Raw genomic sequence first — 9,116 nt, 5'->3', positions numbered from 1 at the left:
AGGTAAACAATAGGGGCGCTTCCGAGGTACCACCTCGTAGTCCCAAATGTAAATATGCACGACAGGAGGGGATTTTCCGAGGTATCACCTCGTAGTCCCAAAGTAAATATGCAAGAAAGGGGGATCTCCAGAGGAACTACCTCGTATTCCTAAAGTAAATATGCAAGACATGGGGGATCTCCCGAGGAACCGCCTTGTAGTCCCAAAGTAAATATGAAAGACAGGGGGATCTCCCGAGGAACCGCCTCATAGTCACAAAGTAAATATGCAAGACATGAGGGATCTCCCGAGGAACCGTCTCGTAGTCTCAAAGTAAATATGCAACAGATAACCGAACCGAAGGAACAACGAATTTACAGCAAGAAATCTTACAGTTAAAGATTTAATTCAAATCAAGGGAAAACTGGTAATTCAACTAAGCACGTTGCACAAATTGCAAGTAAGATTTAAGGCACATAGACAAGCGATACAAGGCTAATCTTGATCACTACATATGCTAAGGCAACTGAGTGAAGGAATTTAAAAGAAGACAACTCAGTAAGAACCAAAATTTCAACAATTAGCCTGTGTACGCACTCGTCACCTCGCGTACACGGCGCTCACATATCACAAATTGTTACAACAATACCAAATCCTAAGGGGATTCCCCCCCTCCCCCCACAAGGTTAGACAAGTTACTTACCTCAAATCTCGCTCAATCAATCGATAAGGATGCCTTTCTCTTGATTGTTTGACTCCGAATGGACCAAATCTAGCCAAAAGCAATTACATATCATGAATACAACTACAAGAAATTAATTTAAATCATAAAACTACTACTTAAGCAAAGAATTAAAAAATCACCCCAAAAAGTCGACCTGGGCACACGTCTTGGAATCGGGTGAAAGTCACAAAATACGAACACCCATTCGATATCGAGTTCACCCATACCTAAATTACCAAAATTCGACACCAAGTCGCCACTCAAATCCCCAAATTTAACTCTCCAAATCCCTAGCCTCCAACTCCCAAATTTCACCTTAAATATAAACTAACTAGGTGGTAAATATCAATAGAGAAACAAGATTATTGATAAAAAAAATAAGCACAAGGGACTTACCTCAAGAAATCCCCCGAAAATGCTCTCAAAAATTGCCAAACCCGAGCTCAAAATGTTTGAAATGAAGCCAAAATTGTGTACCCTTATATTTAACTTTCTGTCCAGCACTTTCGCTTCTGCGGAAACTTAGCCGCATCTGCGGCGTCGCAGAAGCGACAACTTACCCGCTTCTGCGGTTTCTTTCGCTCATGTGGTCTCCTCTTCCGCACTTGCGGAACTTCCGCTCCTACGGTCCTAAATCCGCTTCTGCAGACTCGCTTCTGTGAGATGAAGGCTGTTTCTGCGGAACCCCCCATGCCAGGTCCCTTCCGCTTCTGTGCTGCCTTCTTGGCATTTGCGATCTCGCAGATGCGGAATTTCCCTCGCATCTGCGACCTTTGCCCACACTGCTCCATCCTGCTTCTGTGATCAACATGCCTCTTCTAAGGGCTCGCTCCTGTGGCCAATCTTGCGGAGGAGCGATTACACCAGAGCTGGTGCCTTCAGCCATTCTCACAAGTCCAAATTTGATCCATTACGCATCCGGAATCCACCCGAGGCCCCTGGGACCTCAACCAAACTTACCAACAAGTCCTAAAACATCATACGGACTTAGTCGAGCCTTTAGATCACATCAAACAACGCTTCAAATATGAATTGCACATCGATTCAAGCCTAATGAACTTCAAAACTTCAAACTTCTACATCCGATACCGAAACCTATCAAATCAAGTCCGATTGACCTCAAACTTTGCACACAAGTCATAATTGACATTACAAACCTACTCCAACTTCTAGAATCGGAATCCGACCCCGATATAAAAATGTCCACTCCCAGTCAAACTTCCCAAAAATCATCTAATTTTTTGAACTTTCGCCAATATACGCTAAAATGACCTACGTACCTCCAATTCAACCTCCGAACACGCCCCTAAGACCAAAATCACCCTACAAAGCTATCAGAACCGTCAAAACTCCATTCCACAGCCGTCTTCATACAATTCAAACTACGGTCAATTCCTACGACTTAAACTTCCATTTTAGGGACTATGTGTCTCATTTCACCCCGAAACCAAAAACAAATCCTCCGGCAAGTTAGGTAACCACAAAATGCAATAGAGGGGGCAATAAATAGTGGTTTAGGGCTAACACTCTCAAAAAGACCGGCCGAGTCGTTACATCCTCCCCCTCTTAAACAAACGTTCGTCCTCGAACGAGTATAGAGACATACCTGGAATGGTGAAAAGATGGGGATAATGGCTGCACATATCATGCTCGGTCTCCCAAGTCACCTCCTCGACCAAATAACCCCTCTACTGAACCTTCACGGAAGTGATGTTCTTTGACCTCAACATAGGATAGATCCTTGTCCAACTGGACTGAGCTGAAGTCTAACACATAAGAAGGATTGCCGTGATACTTTCAGAGCATGAAAACATGGAATACTGGATGAACTACAGAGAGACTAGATGGCAGTGCAAGTCTGTAAGCCACCTCTCCAGCCCTCTCAAGAATTTCAAAAGGCCCGATATACCTAGGGCTCAACTTGCCCTTCTTTCCGAACCTCATAACACCCTTCATGAGAGAAACCCGGAGCAATACCTGCTCCCCAACTATGAATGCAACATCGCGAACCTTCCGCATAACTCTTTTGCCTGGACTGGCTATACGAAGTTGATCCTGAATCAATTTAACTTTTTCCAAGGCATCCTGAACCAAGTCTGTACCCAATAGCCTAGCCTTACCCGGCTCGAACCAACCCACTAGAGACCGGCACTGTCTACCATAAAAAGCCTCATATGGTGCCATCTGAATGCTTGACTGATAACTATTGTTGTAAGCAAACTCCGCAAGTGGAAAGAACTGATCCCAAGCACCCCCAAAATAAATCACACACGCATGAAGCATATCCACTAATATCTAAATAGTGCGCTCGGATTGTCCGTCCGTCTGAGGGTGAAATGTTGTACTCAACTCCACATGAGTACCCAACTTACGCTGTACGGCTCTCCAGAACTGTGATGTAAACTACGTACCTCGATCAGAGATGATAGATACCGGCACGCCATGAAGCCTGACAATCTCGCGAATATAAACCTGAGCCAGTGCTCCGAAGAGTAAGTGGTAACCAAAGGAATGAAATGAGATGACTTGGTCAATTTATCCACAATCACCAAACTGCATCGAACTTCCTCTGAGTCCGTGGGAGCCCAACAACAAAATCCATAGTGATCCGCTCCCACTTCCACTCTGGAATCTCCAACTTCTGAAGCAATCCACCCGGCCGCTGATGCTCATACTTCACATGCTGACAATTTAAGCAATGGGCTACGTATTCCACTATGTCCTTCTTCATCTGCCTCCACCAATAGTGCTGTCTCAAATCCTGATACATCTTCGCGACCCCTAGGTGAATGGAGTACCGCGAGCTGTGAGCCTCCTAGAGAATCAACTCACGCAAACCATCTACATTAGGCACACATATCCTGCCCCGCATCCGTAATACACCGTTATCTCCAATAGTGACTTCCTTGGCATCACCATGCTGAACCCTGTCCTTAAGGACGAGCAGATGTGGGTCATCATATTGACGCTCATTGATAAGATCATAAAGAGAAGACTGAGAAACCACACAAGCCTAAACTCGGCTCGGCTCTGAAACATCCAATCTAACAAACTGGTTGGTCAAGGCCTGAACATCCAAGGCTAAAGGCCTCTCTGCTACTGGTAGTTATGCTAAACTGCCCAAACTCTCCGCCTTGCGGCTCAAGACATCAACCACCACATTGGCCTTCTCGGGGTGATAGAGAATGATGATGTCATAATCCTTAAGCAACTACAACCATCTCCGCTGCCGCAAGTAAAGGTCCTTCTGTTTAAATAGATATTATACACTCCGGTGATCAGTGAAAACCTCACAAGGAACACAATACAAATAGTGCCGCCAGATCTTCAAGGCATGAACAATAGCTGCTAACTCAAGGTCGTAGACATGATAGTTCTTCTCATGCACCTTCAGCTGTCTAGACACGTAGGCAATCACCCTACCGTCTTGCATCAACACTGCACCGATACCAATGCGCGACGCATCACAATATACCGTATAGAACCCCAAACTAGTAGGCAACACTAACACTGGGCTGTAGTCAAAGCAGTCTTGAGCTTTTGAAAGCTCTCCTCACAATCCTTGGTCCACCTGAACGAAGCACCCTTCTGGGTCAATCTAATCATAGGTGCATCAATAGATGAGAAACCTTCTACAAATCGACAGTAGTACCCCGCCAAACTAAGAAAACTTTGCATCTTCGTAGCTGAGGACGATCTAGGCCAACTCTACACTACTTCAATCTTCTTCGGGTCTACCTTGATCCCCTCACTTGATACTACATGACCCAAATATACCACTGAATCCAGCCATAATTCACACTTCAATTTTTTTTGCATATAACTTCTTCTCTCTCAAGGTCTGAAGCACAGTCCTCAGGCGCTGCTCATGATCCTCCCGATTCCGAGAGTACACAGAATGTCGACAATAAACACAATGATGAAAGAGTCAAGATAGGGCTAAAATACACTGTTCATCAAGTGCACGAATATTGCTGGGGCGTTGGTCAGCCCAGAGGACATCACAAGGAACTCGTAATGACCATACCGAGTCCTGAAAGCAGTCTTCGGGATATCTGGCTCCCGAATCTTCAACTGATGATAGCCTAAACACAAGTCAATCTTAAAGAACACTCTGGCACCCTGAAGTTGATCAAATAGGTTATCAATACGTGGCAATGGATACATGTTCTTCATTGTAACCTTGTTAAACTGGCGATAATCAATACACATTCGCATAGAACCATCCTTCTTCTTCACAAACAAAATAGGAGCACCCCAAGGCGACACACTGGGCCGAATGAAGCCCTTATCGAGCAACTCTTACAAGTGTTCCTTTAATTCTTTCAACTCTGCTTGGGCCATCCGATAAGGTGGAATAGAAATGGGCTGAGTGCCCGGTAACAAATCAATGCCAAAGTCAATATCCTTGTTGGGCGGCATGCCTAGAAGATCTACCGGGAATACATCTGAATAGTCCCTCACTGCCGAAATAGACTCGACGGTAGGAGTATCAACACTGACATCCCTCACATAGGCCAAATACGCATCACACCCCTTCTCAACCATTCGCTAAGCTTTAAGAAATGAGACAACCTTGCTAGGAACACGATCTAAGGTACCTCTCCACTCAAGCCATCGTAGACCTGGCATAGCCAATATCACTGTCTTGGAATGACAATCAAGGATAACATGATAGGGCGCCAACCAGTCCATACCCAAAATGGCATCGAAATCCACCATACTGAGCAATGATAAATCGACTCTAGTATCAAAACCACTAAGAACAATCAAATACGACCAATACACACGGTCAACAATAATAGAATCACCCACGGGTGTAGATACATAAACAGGTGAACTCAGAGAATCGCGAGATATACCTAAATGTGAGGCAAAATAAGATGACACATAGGAATAAGTGGAGCCTGGATCAAATAAGATTGATACATCTCTATGACAGACCGGAACAATACATGTGATAACAGAATCTGATGCAATTGCCTTCGTCCTAGCCTGAAGGGCATAATATCTGGCCTGGCCTCCCCCTCTAGGGCGACCTCTACTTGTCCGACCTCCACCTCTAGCTGGTTGTGCAGGTTGGGTGGTAGCTCGTGCTGTAACTATAGCCTGAGGACCTGGTGGGGCACACGCTGCCTGAGAAACCTGTGGAGGTGCACCCCTCCTAAATCTGGGGCAATCCCTCACCACATGACGAGTGTTGCCACACTCAAAATAATATCTCAGAGGACGTGGCTGCTGCGACTGGCTCGGGCCTGATCAACTGGACTGACCATTGAAAGCGCCCCGTACAAGAGGCACACTAGACACTAGCGGTGCATAATAAGGATCCCGGGGCCTAGTAGTGGCTAGAGCACCGCTGGCGGATGGAAGTGCTGAATGAACATGGCGACCCATATAACCCCTACCCTGACGAGCTGCCGCTGGGGCATGAGTACCACTGTAAGTGCCAGACTCTCGAGACCTCTTGGCCTCTCTCTCCTCTCTATACCAAGTCAGCATACCCTCCAACCTCCTAGCAATCCCTACTACCTACTGGTACACAATATCCATCTCCAACTCTCAGGCCATGCTCAATCTGATGTTGGGGTTGAGCCCCTCAATAAACCGACGAACCTGTTCTCGAACAGTAGCAACCAAGGCTGGTGCATGCCTAGAAAAATCACTGAATCGGACTGCATACTCTTACACGGTTAGCACCCTGGCACAACTGCTCAAAATCTACACGCCAAGCATCTTTGAGACTCTGGGGAACATACTCTGTAAGGCCCCGTAAAAGTTTTCCTAAAAATCCGGATTCCGTGATGCCAAAGTAGGCGTAGAGGTTAATAATAATAGAAATTCAAGCTCACCGCAGTTCAGACCTTTTGGTTTGAACAATGCGCTAGGGAGTTGAAGGAAAATGTTGGGCAGAAGTAGGCATTTCTGCGGCTGCAGAACCACTCTACGAACTGCAGACTGGTCGCAGAGTGGGACCGTTTTTTGGGGCATTTTTGTTTTCAACTTCGCGGCCATTATGCGACCACATAACCGTTTCGCGGGCCGCACTCTTGTCGCATATACCGCCTTGGGATTTTTTGGAGGGAGGTTCTGCGGTGCATTATGCGACCGTAGAACCGTTCTACGGTGCACTATGCGACCGTAGAACCGTTCTACGGTGCATTATGCGACCGCAGAACAGGTCTGCGGGTCGCATAGTGACCGCAGACCCGATCAATTTTTTTTCCAGTTTCGGCACCCCAATTTCGCGATCATTTCACGGACCGCATAACTATTATGCGGTCGCATATGCGACCGCAGAACCTGTTCCGGAGCTTCATTTTTGGGGGTTTTAAACCCGACCCTATTCCGTTAAAACACCTACCTTGGACCATTATCTGATCATATTTTCTAATATTTTTAGAGTGAGGGAGAGGGTGCTAGAGGGAGGAAGTGATCTTCATCAAATTTCTCTTTAATTCTCACTTAAAACCTTGAAGATTATCAAGAGAGGCACCTAGGTCTTCTTCCTAAGAGGTAAGATTCTATCACCCAAACTCTTAATTTCAAAATGTAACTATAATGGGCCATTAGTAAGGTAATTCATGGGGATGAGAGTGCTTACCTTGCATGTATGTATCCTTGTAGTATGTGGGAAGATTGTGAGCTAAAAATGATAGAGAATGGGTTAGGGAATGATGGAATCTTCCACAAAAAGGGCCTTAAAACATTGATGCACACCTAGTGTTTGATAATATACTCAAATGAGCTAAAACTATGTTCATCTTCCTAATTTTGGTCCAACTTGTTATATTTCTAAAATAGATTGAAGTTGCTAAGAATTCTGGGTTATTTTAGAGTTTGAGAAGCTCAATTGAGGTATGTTGGCTAAATCCCCTTCTTCTTAGAATCGAATGCCATGGTGTTCATGTAATTGGAGTAAGTCCTTGATCATTATTGAATTGGCTATTCCTAATGTGGTTGTGTTGAAGGATGTTTGTTCAATTTTTATTCTAAATGCTTCATCATGTCATCTTGCCATTTGAGAATATGTTCAAAATGTGGAATATATGTTAGGAATGTTAAGACTTTATGTCAAGATCGAAATAAAGTTGTTATGCCAAATTGTATGAAAAGCCTCTATGTGCCTAAGATTCCCAAATTGCTCATATGTGAATCTAATGTATTGAATGGGAAGCCTTATTATTGTGGATGATGATAATGATGTTTGAATGTGTAAAAAAAAGGGGTTGGAATTATGAAATACGGCCAAGTGCCGATAATGACTTTTTAATCATAATCACTAGTGCCAATGAATTGAAAGTATATGAAAGAAGTACGATGTGAGATGATTGACTGAAAAAGGTAATGTCTCAAATGAGATGGCCTAGCTGATCGGGCCGAGATCGGACTCCGTGTAAGAACAAGGTGGTATTGTGGAAGAAATTATGAAAATGGTTGATGTCTCAAATAAGATGGCCTAGCCGATAGGGCCATGATCGAATGCCATGCCGCACACATGGTGGTACTGTGCTGGAAATTATAAAGAAATTGTGCTAATGTCTCAAATGAGACGACCTAGCCAATCGGGTCGAGATCAGACTCCGTGTAAGAATACAGAGGTATTGTAAATTATGGAATATCAGTACTAAAGATCACCCAACCTAATAATATGGAAATTGACTTGAAAATGTATATGATCCTTAACTTGTTGTTCTAATATTATTTAAAGCCCTTATTGAATTCTTGATTGTTCCTCTTATATTATTATTCATTCTATTGAGTTGGTATTTAGCTTTACATACTAGTGTTATTCGACGGTACTAACGTCCCTTTTACCGAGGGCACTGCATCTTTAAATGGATACAGGTGGTTACATAGCAGATAATGTTGATCACAGATAGTGTTGCATCCTCTTCTCAGCAGACTCGGTGAGCCCTATTTCATTCCGGGGTCATGTATTGTACCTTTTATTTATATTGTGATCACTTTTTGAGGTATAGCCGGGGCCTTATTGTCGGTACCTTCTTTACTCTCTTTTGTATCTTTAGAGGCTCCGTAGACACTATGTGGGTTTTATATGGGTGTTGGGAATGTTAAACAAGTATATGTTGTGTTTGATCACTTATTCCACTCAGACTATAAGAATCTGTGTATTTTGAAACTTAAAGGCGAAATAGCTAAGTAAACGGTTTAATGTTGTATGTATGAACTTTCTTCTATCTAATTAATGAAATCATGTCTTTTCTTGATCATGGTTGAGTTGGGTAGAAAGTATGTAACAGGCTTGCTCGACCGGATTCACTGGGTTGAGCGTCGGTCGCGCCTCCCGAGGATGGGGCGTGACATACTCCCTCAAGAACATATCTGAGAACTGAGTCCAACAAAGTGAAGTTGCCTCAGCCGGACTATCCAACTCGTATGCGCGCCATCA

The sequence above is a fragment of the Nicotiana tomentosiformis genome, chromosome 7, assembly GCF_000390325.3.
Source record: "Nicotiana tomentosiformis chromosome 7, ASM39032v3, whole genome shotgun sequence".
Classification (NCBI taxonomy): Eukaryota; Viridiplantae; Streptophyta; class Magnoliopsida; order Solanales; family Solanaceae; genus Nicotiana; species Nicotiana tomentosiformis.
The sequence above is the reverse complement of the archived record's forward strand: the minus strand, read 5'-3'. Positions refer to the sequence as shown.